Below are 13,040 nucleotides of genomic sequence, written 5' to 3'. Positions count from 1 at the left end.
TTCAGCCGGTCTATCACACCCACAGTCATTTGAGCCAACTATTGAAACGATTAAATAGTAAGTTCATTCAGACAACGAAGTACCAAATATATGATGTTGCTGCAACAATCTATATCCTCTAACTTCACGGTTGGCCAATACATGGGCGAAAAGCCATAGAAAAACAGAGCAAAAAGTTTTAGTCAGCAGTGTTTAAAGTGCCCCTTTTGTATAAGCTTGACCAAACCTGTCAGTTATTCCCCCTTTCATGCACACCATGTTTTTCTATAAAAATAAGACTTCCCATTGACTTCTGTTGGTTTAATATTGAGCTCCCTACAGTTTAATTTTTCTCTACTTTTCTTTAAGAAATGAATACTTTTATTCAGCAAGGGCGCATTAATCAAAAGTGACAGTAAAGACATTTATAATGTTACAAAAGATTTCTATTTCAAATAAATATTGTTCTTTTGAACGTTCTGCTCATCAAAAAATCCGATGATGGATGATGAAAAAGAATGCATCACGTATTCCACAAAAAAAATATTAAGCACAAAAAGAATACACATCATCACAGGAATAAAAAACATTTAAAAATATATTCAAATAGAAAACAGATATTTTAAATTGTAACTATATTTTACAATATTACTGTTTTTACTGTACTTTTGATCAAATAAATGCAGCCTTGATGAGCAGGAGACTTCTTTCAGAAACATTAAAAAAATTTAATCAACTTTTAAATGGTAGTGTACGATAATATTTTCCACCACTCACCTGAAACATCACGTAAACTTTTCAGCATTTTTACATATTAATTTAAGCTGATTACCAGTACTATACATTGCAGGTTATTTCAGGTTTTACTATCCTTTACTTTTGAATGTAGGCTAAATCTGATCCACACACAGAGTGATTCTCTCTCTCTGTCTCTCTCTCTCTGCTCCCTATCTCCATCTGGTCTTGGGTTTACCGTCAGTTGCCAGCTTGCTTCTCTCTCTCTCTCTCTCTCTCTCTCTCTCTCTCTCTCTCTCTCTCTCTCTCTCTCTCTCTCTCTCTCTCTCTCTCTCTCTCTCTCTCTCTCTCTCTCTCTCTCTCTCTCTCTCTCTCTCTCTCTCTCTCGCAAATCTGGCTTAGGACACAAACACCATTATCTTTGCAAAATGCACCCACATCTAAAGCTTAAAAACCATAATGTTAGAAAAAACCTGGCCACAGAGTCAACGTCCAATGCAACAGCTGGCCATTAATCATACCGTAGTTTTACAAAGCACACCGAGGCCTATTATCAGCCATTTTAAAGGAATAATGCTGAACAAACGTTAGCATCCCTGTGTAAAGGCCTGATAAGAGACCACATCACCACAGTACGTGTCTCACAGGCTAAGCATACTAATGAAAGACACCAAACAAGCAGCAGGGCCCTGGTAATATGTCATTAGCTGTGTTTGCTAAGGAAAGCATCACTATTACTATTGGTCATTTAACAAACCAAGATGCCAAAAATATGGCTATTAATATGCAAATTATAAAATAAACTCTTATTTTAAGTTTTAAATCTAAATAAATGTGATAATTGTGAGATATATGAGATCTAAGGAAAATAATAAATTGCATTTAGCTAAGCAACCAACCAGCAATTGCCCAGAAGACCCTAAGAAATCAAATAGCAACATGCTAAAGCACTCAGAACACAGCATAGTAATGTCTTGGCAACCCCTAGAATACACTAGCAAAACCGTATCAACCACCCAAAACACCTTAGCACTGCATAGAAACATAGCAATGCCTTGGCAACCAACCAAAACAGTAGTAACGCCATAGAAAACTGCACAGCAATGCGCAAAATCATTCGTTGTACATTAGCAACTAGATAGCAACAAAATAATGTCTATCAAAAAAATTACTATCAAAAAGTAGCTAGCTAAAAAAAAAAATTACAGTGACAATTGTAATGTTAATAATGAAGAATGTTTTTTATTTGGGGTTTAAAACAACGTAATGCAATACAATTATGATTTTAAAGAGTATTGTTTTATTTTGTAAACTACATCCAAAGACACACACAATACTCACAATATATATCTGGCTGTCATAGTGCAAAATCGCTACATCAATGCAAGAACAAAATATATGCAACTTATACACAGGAGTCGTCAAAAATTCACGTTAAACTCACAGCACATGCACTGATGAGGCTCATTTACTGTGAAGGGAGGTGCTCTGAGACACGAATCATGAGCTTCTTCTGTGAACACAGTGCGCTTCGCTCTGAAACCCGCCGAAACACAACTTTTGTTGTGTGATAAGCGCACTAAGCTATATCACGATTTTGTTTTCTGTTCGATTGACAGATGCTTTGCCAAAGCAATGTTACAAAACTCAACGTAAGTGACCTTTTAGGTTCATTATAAAACTGTGGCGGGACAGATTAAACTATGACAGGTCATCATAAAATCAGAAATCGAGTGCAATAAAGCAGGACAATTAATCAATTTAAACAATAAAAAAGACTATTATTCACCTGTATGTGCTTGATGTCTTTAATCTTTGGTTTGGATATATTACACAGCCTACAAAAGTGTAGCCTTTACTAGTCAATTCATGTGAATTATCAACCCTGCACATAGTCATCAGACTATCTCTTCTCAGTAAACCATAAAGCCGCAAGATGCGTGATGAAACAAAGATAGTGGTAATGCACAATACATTGCAGGCTCGTCAAAATGCAAAACGGAATGTAGCTTTCGGTCACGCTACATCACTACTTGCTGGAAAAAGTAGTTAGCTACTGGAAAAGCTACACTGTTTCTAAAGCAACTGAGCTAGTGTCAAGCTACTGAAAAATGTAGTTAAGTTAGTAGTGTCTTTACTTGTAGTTATAGCTAATCCCCAACACTGCCACATAGCAATGCACAAAGCATTCATAATATGTTACCAACTCAAACCACAGCCTAGCAACCACCTTAGCAATCACCCAAAACACATTAGCAAATTCATAGTAACATGACAATGCTTTGGCAACCACCCAGGACAACCTAGCAACCACATAATAATGCACAAAAACATTCATAATAAGTTAGCATAATTAGCTGCATAGCAACACAGTAATGTCTTGGCAAACCACAGAATACACCAAGAATACCTAAGCAACCACCAACAGCACCACGCACCACTAACCACTAACACTTTAGTAACCACTTAGAAATGCTCTGGCAAGCACTCAAAACACATTATCATCATGGTAGTGAGTTTTACATGGTCAAGAACAACAAATTCTTCAGAAAAGTAGTTTTATTGTTGTTAAATTGTGATTGCATTTAAAGTGTGGGTCTTACTCTCTTGCAGTTCACACTGCAGGCTGAAACGACCCAATTCCGATTTTTTTGCCCCTATGCGACCTGTATCTGATCTTTTCATGACAGTCTGAACGACACAGATCCGATCTTTTCAAATGCGACCCAGGCCACTTGGGTATGTGGTCCAAATCCGATACGTATCCGATCTTTTGAAATGCGACTTCAGTCTGAACGGCCAGGTCGCATGTATCCGACCCGCACGTCATTGATACGCGACAAACGTCATAATTCTGCGTTGAAGTAGGCGGGAATGAGAAGATAAACAACCTGGTTCTGGTCATTCGGAAGTTACTGATGAATTCTGTATTAGTGAAGCCACTCACATCAGTATCCCACCACTCCTGGCTGCGACTACGCACCCACACTGCTCCACAAAACGCCATGGCCAAAAACCTTGCTCTCCTCCTTCTTTTTAATTTTCTTCTTAAAACGAGAAGATTGTAATTGTGCTGGCTCCGTTGGGAAAATAACTTTAATATCGCTAAACGAGCTCCACTGTTGACATCCATGTTTAGCTACTTCCACAAACAACAAGTGACGTCGTTGACCGTTGAGTACTCTTCTGCGCATGCGGGTTACTTCTGGGTCATTTCACGTTCACGTTCACACAGGAGATCACAAAAGGTCGCATTTAATTGGAAATGTGAATGGCCTTGCAAAAAAATCTATTTATTTTCAAAAAATCGGAATTGAGCATTAAGCCCTGCAGTGTGTCACGGTTCGCGGGTTTGCTTGCTCATTCTGTGTGTACTGCGCTGCGCTGATCTGATTGATCGTTGTATGCTCCCTGACACAGTGTGAACGCAGCCTTAAATGTGTTATTGTAGACTACAGAGGAACAGTGGAAATTGCCTTTGCAATTTCGGAGGCCAATTTCAAAGAAACAGTCAGATTGCGACTGCAATTATTTTATCTCTGTTATATTTACAATGTTATCTCATATTTCACTCTAAATAGTCTATTTATAAATGCATTCTATCTCTTTAACCAGATCTATCGTTACAATCATGACCGAAAACAAAAACAGCATTCAATCTTCATCCCTCAGCTAAAACGAAATAATACTAAAATTGCAAATAGGTGGCAGCAAATCATTGTCTTAACCAGTTAGTCATTGAATCATTCAGTCAAACGATTCATTCAAAATGGCTGCTTCATTCAGAGACAAAGCAGAACGAGTCGTCGTCTAGTGAGTTGTCGAGTCATTCATTAGAATGATTCGCAAACTGAAACTGTGTTGCTTGAGGTTTGGGCAAAATAGAGAAAAAACAGACAATATTTTGTTTAAAGTGTATCACCTAATAGCCTATTAACTTATTGTTTATTGAATTGTTGTTTAAAATCAATATCACAATTGCAAATGTGCTGATATTCGGGAAAACAGCACTTTTTCTTGTGTGATATTGCTTATATAAATATTAAAAACAAGAGACTTTTTTGCACCATATCTTGTTTTTTTTGGGGTTTTTTTGGTGGCATTTTTACCGCAAGCCCCTGTAAATTTCCGACCCTGGTGTGTGCACGCTGTGTGATGGTGGGGGTAGAGCTCTTTTTCAAGCACAAGCGGAGACCCCTTCAGTTGCAAGACCCATTTCAAGTGAAACAGGTGAAACACAGCAAAGGCCACTACTGCAGAGGAACTATGTTTGATCAACTCCTGATGTGACAAAGTGCTCTCACTATGGCAGTTACTGGAACGCTGCTGGAGTAAAGGTTCAGCACTGATGGACAGTTCCCTAACCACATCCTCTTTCCCACTCTCAGAGAATAGCCAAAATTGAGCTGAAATGGCTTTCTCTGACCTGTGCACCAGAAGCGGCTCCATCACTTTAAACTGTCCAAGCACTGAATACAGTTGATAGACTCCAATCAATTCTTCCACTAAAGCTGTTCCTTGCCATTGATTTTTGAATTTAATATTATAGAGTGCTTACTTTCCTTCTATTTCCTATTTATAACATATTTTGGTCGTTTTAGTCTAGATCATTGCGCTCAGAAAATCCAAAACTTCTTGTCGTACCAAGGACTAAACGCCTTCATAAAGGTGATCACGCTTTCGCTGTTATGGGACAGAGATTATGGAATGAGCTGCCTTTATCTATTAGATCTGCTAAATCTATATCAGTATTTAAGAACTTGCTCAAGGCGCATTTATCATTGACCGCTTATAACAGGTCATCTCAATGTGGTATATGTGGTGTCTGTGGTGTGAGATTTGTTACTATGTATGTTTGATATTTTATATTTTATTCTTTTTTATTTTAATGTAAAGCACTTTGGGCAACCTCGGTTGCATTTAGCAGTGCTATATAAAGAAAGAAAGAAAGAAAGAAAGAAAGTCCAAAACCTCGTACTGAAGCCAAAATTCACAAGCTTGTATAAAGACTTTGCTTGTTTTTTACAAGAACAATATCAAATAAAAAGAGCACTGGTTTTATGTGCTCACACTGTCCATCTTTTAAAAAAAATCTATATGCCATACTGAAATAGATTTCTGAAAGACTATTTTTTGCAGTCACTATCTACAAATCCCAGACGCTGGGTCTGGTGAAAGACATGGAGAGGAAGGAAATGGGGAATGGAATCGGGACGCGAGAGATAGTGGAAAAGGAAATAGGGATGAGGTAGATCATAAGGGATGGGATTAGAGCATTGATATGAATCATATTAGCGTCTCAATCGAGTGTTCATGTCAAGCTCGTAATACAAATTACCGCTGGGAAAGGCTAAGAAAGGGCTTAGGAAGTTGACCCTCTGGATTTCAAAGCACCATTGATGCATTAAGTTGCTCCTCCTCCCTGCGGCAGGCAGGTTCAACACTGATGCGATAGTGAGAGCAGTTTACAGCCTTATCGGCAGTGTCAAGCCTCCAAACATCACACTGAGAGTGAGAGCTCACACTGAACAACAGGAAAACAAAATTCAACTGAATTCTCCTGCAGGGCTTCCTCATAGCACATCTAGCTATATAAGCAGAGTTGAGGTTGCCCTGTTGGACATCAGTTTGAACAGATGCAAACCTGGAGGTATCAGTCAATCTGATAGTGATAGAACAGAGCAAGAAATCGAAAACGAGAAAGCACATCAAGATGAGGCATTAGAGTCTATATCAGTGAGTCAGAGTGGGCGGACAAGGAGGTACAAAGGTGTAGGACTCACCGCGCCACTGTCTGTTCCTCATCCTCTCTAGGCTCATTGTCCTGAACTCACATGTCACTCAAGGAAGTGCATTTACCTGCCGACTATGTGCAGCAACCAATAATGCAATTCAATCTGTCAAGCCTCCAGCAATTTAAATGTTCGCAGCACCTCTCTGCAATGGTTACAAACCTCAAACCAAATAGGTGAGGAACAAGTTAATTAACATGTCCATCAGCGAGGCTTTCTTCACTGTTGAAGCGCCACTATAATGGCCATGTTAGCTGAATAGCTCTTGTTAAGGGGAGTTATTTCAGCCTTTCTTCACCTTGCTTTAGTCAGCCATCAAGCAGCGTGGACGGCCTCGCGAAATGTCCTATTCCAGTGATCTATCTTGTCAGTCAGCATAGCATGTCAACCGCAGGAGTTGGCAAATCACTCTCTGTGTAAATCTGCATACAAGTGGAGAGCACATAAAAGAGTCATTAGAAGTATTACCTACACTGAAGTTTATGCTTGGAATACTACTTTCCTTAAGCAGTTCTAAGAGATTTCTATAAAATGTCATTGTTTGACTGATCTCACTGAATGAGATGTCCTAAAATATCACTCAGACATCCCTATCCTCTACAAAAAAAGTGTGGTTAAAAATCTTTGTTTAGCCCAGGGTTCCTCAAACTCGGTCCTGGAGGGCCACTGTCCTGCACAGTTTAGCTCCAACCCTGATCAAACACACCTAGCTGTGAGTTTCTAGTGATCCTGAAGACATTGATTAGCTTGCTCAGGTGTGTTTGATCAGTGTTGGAGCAAAACTCTGCAGGACAGCGGCCCTCCAGGACCGAGTTTGAGGAACCCTGGTTTAGCCAGTCAGAAGACTTTCTGCCTGTCAGTCATTTATCACATTGCTTTTGAAAACTTTTTTAACTTTGAAGAAGATGTGCTGCTGTTTTCTGACTACAAAGTCTGTTCAGGCAGGGTTTGGGACAGAGAGAGCGTGTCTACTTCAGTGGCTAAAAACCTGTTCACACCAAGGATGATAATATAAAGTTTATATAATCGTTGTAATTCAATAAGAACAGTGTTGAAGTCCACACTACAAGCAGCGGAATGATATCATTAAAATCCCTTTGAGAATAATTTTTTTCCAGCTAATGAACAAAAAATGGTATATATAATAAACAGAACATTATCATCCATTGGTGCAGATGCTAATAGTTATTGTTATAGTTATATTCGCAATGTTTAATCAAAATGTAATAACTTGCAGCACTTCTGAAATTACTTTCCATTTCAGCTGATATCATCAAGGCAGTATGGACGGGGAAAACAGTCAAACACACTTTGAGCCATTCTAAAACACATTATTACAATTAGGCAAATGGACCATTTGTCCTAGGCTCAATTTTGACCGAGCAAAACTAGTGCTGCAAACTAGGGAAACAGACAGAGATGGTGCAGGGGTGAGTTTTGAGACGTTTTCCTCCTAAAACCCTTTTCCCTTACCTCAAATTAACCTAGTAGCTGGCCTGCTCTTTGAAGAAGGGTGAATATTTGAGAGGTCATGGTTGTGGTGGTGGCGGCATTTCACTTGTGAACGCTTCCAAAATTCGAGGCAACATGAAATGGGGTTTGCTGAAGCGATGTCCTTCATCGAAAAGTCAATACAAAATCAAAATGGATGCTATTTACTTTTTGATGCACATTCTTGGTCTTATTGTGCATGATTCACTGGTGCACATAAAAAAAAATTTGTCTTCGTAAACTTCTATCAAAATGTAATAACTTGCCCTTCTGCCTCTGAATCTGAAATGACTTTCTTTTTCAGGTGATGCTACGAATCCCTCTTACTTTCAACCCCTCGCCTTCACACTTTTAAATTATCCAGCCTATGAATGTCCGAACACCGTTTTACGTTCACATTAATAGCAGACACTGTGTAAATGCTTCTACAGGCCGTGATCTTATTCACAAACTATCTGTGAATCCAAACAAAAATATTTGACCAATGGGCAAATACACTGTGGACACTTCAAACAATTGCAGTAATTAACATGCGGAGCTGCATCTCCTTGTTTAAACTGATTGTATAATGAACCACAAAGCATTCAGTGTGCGTTCCAATCAATCAGATCAGTCAATCTATCTAATGCAAGTTTCATTTTTGTATCTCTGTATATAATCATGTGAGTCTCTTGATCTAGATGCATAAATATAGCATTCCATCAGCAGATCCACATAGACATGATAAAAACTTTATTATTCATCATTCCTCTAATTAAGAGCGTTCGTTAACTCACTCTCTGGACCCAAGGGGGTTTATTTTGCTGATGAACACATAAGTAGTACACAACGGAAATGCCAATTAACCCCATTTACGCTTCCAGGCATTCCACACCTGCAAAAAGACAGACTGCAATAAATAATACCTCTACAAAGAAACAGATGCCTAATATTACCAGAAAGACATACCGTCAAAACACAAATGCAAGAAATAAATTCGCTCTCATGCACATATATATGCAAGAAATGTACTGTAGCCCACATTTAACAGTTCAGTTGTCATTTAATGCTGAAAACCTAAATCGCAATTTCAAATGCAGCTGCAAAGGTGAGTCACACACACAAGGTTGATTGTCACTTTGCAGTATGTCAGCTATAAAGGAGATCTGACGGTTAGCACTCCGATATGCGAGTCTTCAAAGCAACAAGAGGCACATAACACAATGCCAGCGAGGCTGAATAACCTATGCTTAAATTACAGGTGCATCCGTCACAAAGCTATCAAATGACTCAAAATGTCAAGGAGAACATCTCAGAAATAACAACAATATGCCAGACATGCACAAATGGCATCAGTGAAATGGAATAGTGGCTAAAAGTTGTCACTTACAGACAGAGGCAGCCTTCACAGCATAATTGCTAAATGCCACAAAAGTATGGCTTCAATAAAACTCACAGGATTGAATCGACACCTCTGTGACCCAGAATAATACAAAGCTTCACATAAGCTATGCTTCACAAAGAATGATTTTACAGAGCTATACCTCAAAAAATGCGTGTTAAGCCAGCACACAAGGAGCACAAACCCTACAAAAAGAAATATGGCTTGATGAGTGACCTTTAACCCTATTACCTACATCCAGACAGGCTTATGTTTGGAGAAAGCCAAAAACCACTTATTAAACTTGCGGTGGATGTCTAATTGTAAATGGGATACTATACCTCATTGAGGTCATTAGGTCTCACGATTCCCCATGATTGTTGTATAACAGCCCAAAAATAGTTCCTGAAGGTAAAAACTACACATTTGTATGAAACACAGACTGATACTCATGCATCACATACAATTCAGTCAAATACATTAAAAACTAGAACAACACCCTGGATTCTGTTTCACATCAATACTTACAACAAACGCAACAATCAAAACCTCTCAACCGCCACCTTCCCTTCAGGACCCTCACCAGTGCAACATTTATTTGACACACTAATTTCACATCATAGAGCATTACAAATGAACTGATCTGTGAAAAAAAATGTGTTTTAAAGTAATCAGGAAATATTGATCTATTATGTGCAACCCTGTCCCTGAAGGGCCTCCAGCAACACATATTTTGAATGGCTTTCTTGTCTCCTTATAACCTCAACATGAGGAAGTTTTAAATTTTTCGGTTGACTGTCACTTACAGTTCCTAACAACATGTTGTTGATTTTTATATACTGTTACTACACACCAACCTATTTGAGCTATTCAAATATTTTTGTTACTGCAAAACTTACTGATAATAACACTGCAGGTACAATGAAAGCCCACATGATGCCCGACACAAACTCAGAACACAATCAGTGTAACACATGACTAAACAGAGGGAATTACATTTTTTTTACAATATTTCACTGCAAAATATGCATGATGTCTTAAATATATATATATTTTTAAATTCCCTTGAAATCATGTTTTTTATATTATTTTACAATATTTTACAGTAAAATGATATGTATTTTCTTTTTTTTTTATCAAATGGTGGTAACTTTTACTGATTTTAACTTTTTTTTTTATTGACTTTTTTTTAGGTCTTGGAGCATTAGCTGATGAATTTAATCAGATGTGTATATATAACAAAAAACATACAAAATGTGCAGTGCGGGGCACCTCCAGGACCCGGATCGAGAAACACTGATCTACAACAGCCTTCATCTGTTTCAGCACCACGGACAGCGACAATTCAAACATAATACTCGAGTACACAAGCATTCAAAAACACTTCAGGTCAACTTGCCCCTCAGTTCTGCTGCAGGGCCCGTTGAAATTATGTTTTAGAGGGATTTCTACACTACAGCATCTGTGTGGTGGCTCAAAACAGAAAAGAAACCTCATAATGACACACATTCAATTAAATTGTTTCACTGTAAGGTGAATGAGACCCCTGGCGAGAACAATTATTGCACACAGTTATATTACTTACTGCGTCGTGCAGGCTCTTTAGGGAACGGTCTGTGGAGATGGTCCTTGAGGGATGCTTGATATAACCACCGTGTGTGTACGTGTGCGAAGTAAAACGACAGGTAAATAAATATGGTCTTTTAATTGCTCGTGCTAGGCGTTCACTACGCACAGCTTTGTATTAAACTTCAACCACCAACTGTCTCAGTGCGCGTGCAATTGCTCTTGTACGATTAATATTGCGTGCGTCGCGATTCGACATGTGCGAGATTGCTTTAAAATATTCGGGTGATTAAATAACAGTCGAATGTTTCTAAATAAAAAAATACTAATTAAAAAACAAGTATACAGTTGTTGTGCTTCGCGTAAATGTATTGCTCGATTACAACGACTGACAACAAATAAGATAAAGCGCACAAGCAAAAATAAGCGATTACGAGTTGTTTTAGACGTAAACGTTTACACACTATTGTTTACAAACGTCGGACGGACTGTCATTTTTTCGGAAATCGTACGAATATCAGACGCTAGTGTACTTGCCATGATTCCGTCGTCTTAAAGACTTGCAGGTAAAAAATAAATACCAAATATCGATGGGAATTAAACGGCTCATGAGAGTATCCTCTGCGGAAACTAGTCAGGAATTAATGTATATGATGTAACATCGGCAAAAAAGAAACACGGTAGCTACACACGGACGACGACAGCTCGCGGAGCCTCCCTCTCCTTCCTCGCGCTCTCTGTACTGTCGCTCGCTCACTCACGACGTCACAGGGCAGTGCTCCTCTCTCTCATCTGCAGTCTGTAGTGTGCAGTCTGCTCACTACATGAAGACACCGCCGGTGAATAGAGTGGGAATTAAAGCGCTCATTGGCTGACGGAAAGACAGATGGTGCGCTCATATCCCAGATAAATAGTGCAGACCTCCTCCCTGCGCAGTGTGGATGAGCCAATGGAAACCCGCGGTCTCTAGATCTCCTCTTCTAGTGAAGTGTCACTTTGATGTATGTAGTCATTCTGTCACTGTATTATATTTACCCGTCGACTGGAGCATCTTGATTCTTTTCTGAGCTGAATGAAGCTGGAAAAGCATGGTTTGTTGGCCTCTCAGCCTATAGTCTGTTGGCTGGTTTTACGGTGCTTGGTCACTTTTTAGCTGCTCCAGACGGGGAAACCAGCTGGCAGACCAGTTGAACACTATAGACTTGTCCAGGTTGGAAGACCATCTTAAATTAGTTAACACTAGCAAACCACTTAGGCTGTTATAAGATGTGTGTGTTTTTTTTTAGCAGAGCTCTTTATAATAAAGGTAATTTACTGGCATTGATGGTTCTATGAAGCATCCATGAAACCTTTCCATTCCACAAAATGTTCTTTACAGAGAAAAAATGTTCTTAAGATTTTTTAAACGTTCTTCTCACTAAGAAAAAAAGGGGTTCTTTTCAGAACTGAAAGGTTCTTTTTTTTTTTTTTTTTTTTTGCCATTGCTAACCCCCCTTTTGGAACCTTTATTTCTAAATTGAAAAGAGAGTGTAGAGTGCTCTTTTTTAATACAGTTCTTTTAAGGCAGCACTGTATTGATATTCCTTAATCATGTTTTACTTCTGCTGCTGCTGCATGATTTTAAAGCTCAAATTAATAGCATGCCATTTAATACAAATTAAATCAAATATCCCATTGACATTGATATTTGCATGCAGATTTGCGACAGGTCTTTTTTCAATAATTTATTTTCATATTGATTTATGACTGATTATTTTTGCCAAGGGTGTGTTATGTCACAACAACAGCAAAGCATCAGAACCAAAGCCTATAAACCTAAGCTTACCTAAAACTAAAGCCGTTTAGTTTGTAGTCCTATTACCCAGTTGGGAATAAGTATTTTTTGAGCCATTTTTTTGGAATTGTTAATGGGTTTTCAGAATGGGCAATTTACAATTTATGAATAAAATGAGGGATGTGGTTAATATTACTTAAAGAGATGGGTAAAACTTTACAATAAGATTCAACATTAGTTAACTACCTTAGTTAATATGAACTAAGAATGAACAATACTTCTTCAGCATTTATTAATCTTAGTTAATATTCATGTCAACATTTACTAATACGTTATTAAAAAT

At 38.4% G+C, this 13,040-nt stretch overlaps 1 protein-coding gene across 3 annotated transcripts in view; it reads right to left on the bottom strand.

Moving 5' to 3' along the window:
- gabbr1b (gamma-aminobutyric acid (GABA) B receptor, 1b) overlaps positions 1-11,726 on the bottom strand; it is a 134,781-nt gene extending 123,055 nt beyond the window's left edge. For 2 of the 3 annotated variants that reach the window (XM_084423814.1, XM_084423816.1), the window contains exon 1: positions 10,943-11,726. The gene's annotated coding sequence lies outside the window, so the exon portion shown is untranslated. Of the gene's footprint in view, positions 1-6,804; positions 6,929-10,942 lie in introns of all 3 variants that reach the window. The other variant, XM_084423815.1, reaches the window with a different exon arrangement.
- Positions 11,727-13,040: the final 1,314 nt, after the last annotated feature.

Source organism: Rutilus rutilus, assembly GCF_951802725.1.
Source record: "Rutilus rutilus genome assembly, chromosome: 11".
Lineage (NCBI taxonomy): Eukaryota > Metazoa > Chordata > Actinopteri > Cypriniformes > Leuciscidae > Rutilus > Rutilus rutilus.
Note: the sequence above shows the minus strand (reverse complement) of the source record. Positions and strands in the feature narration are given on the sequence as shown.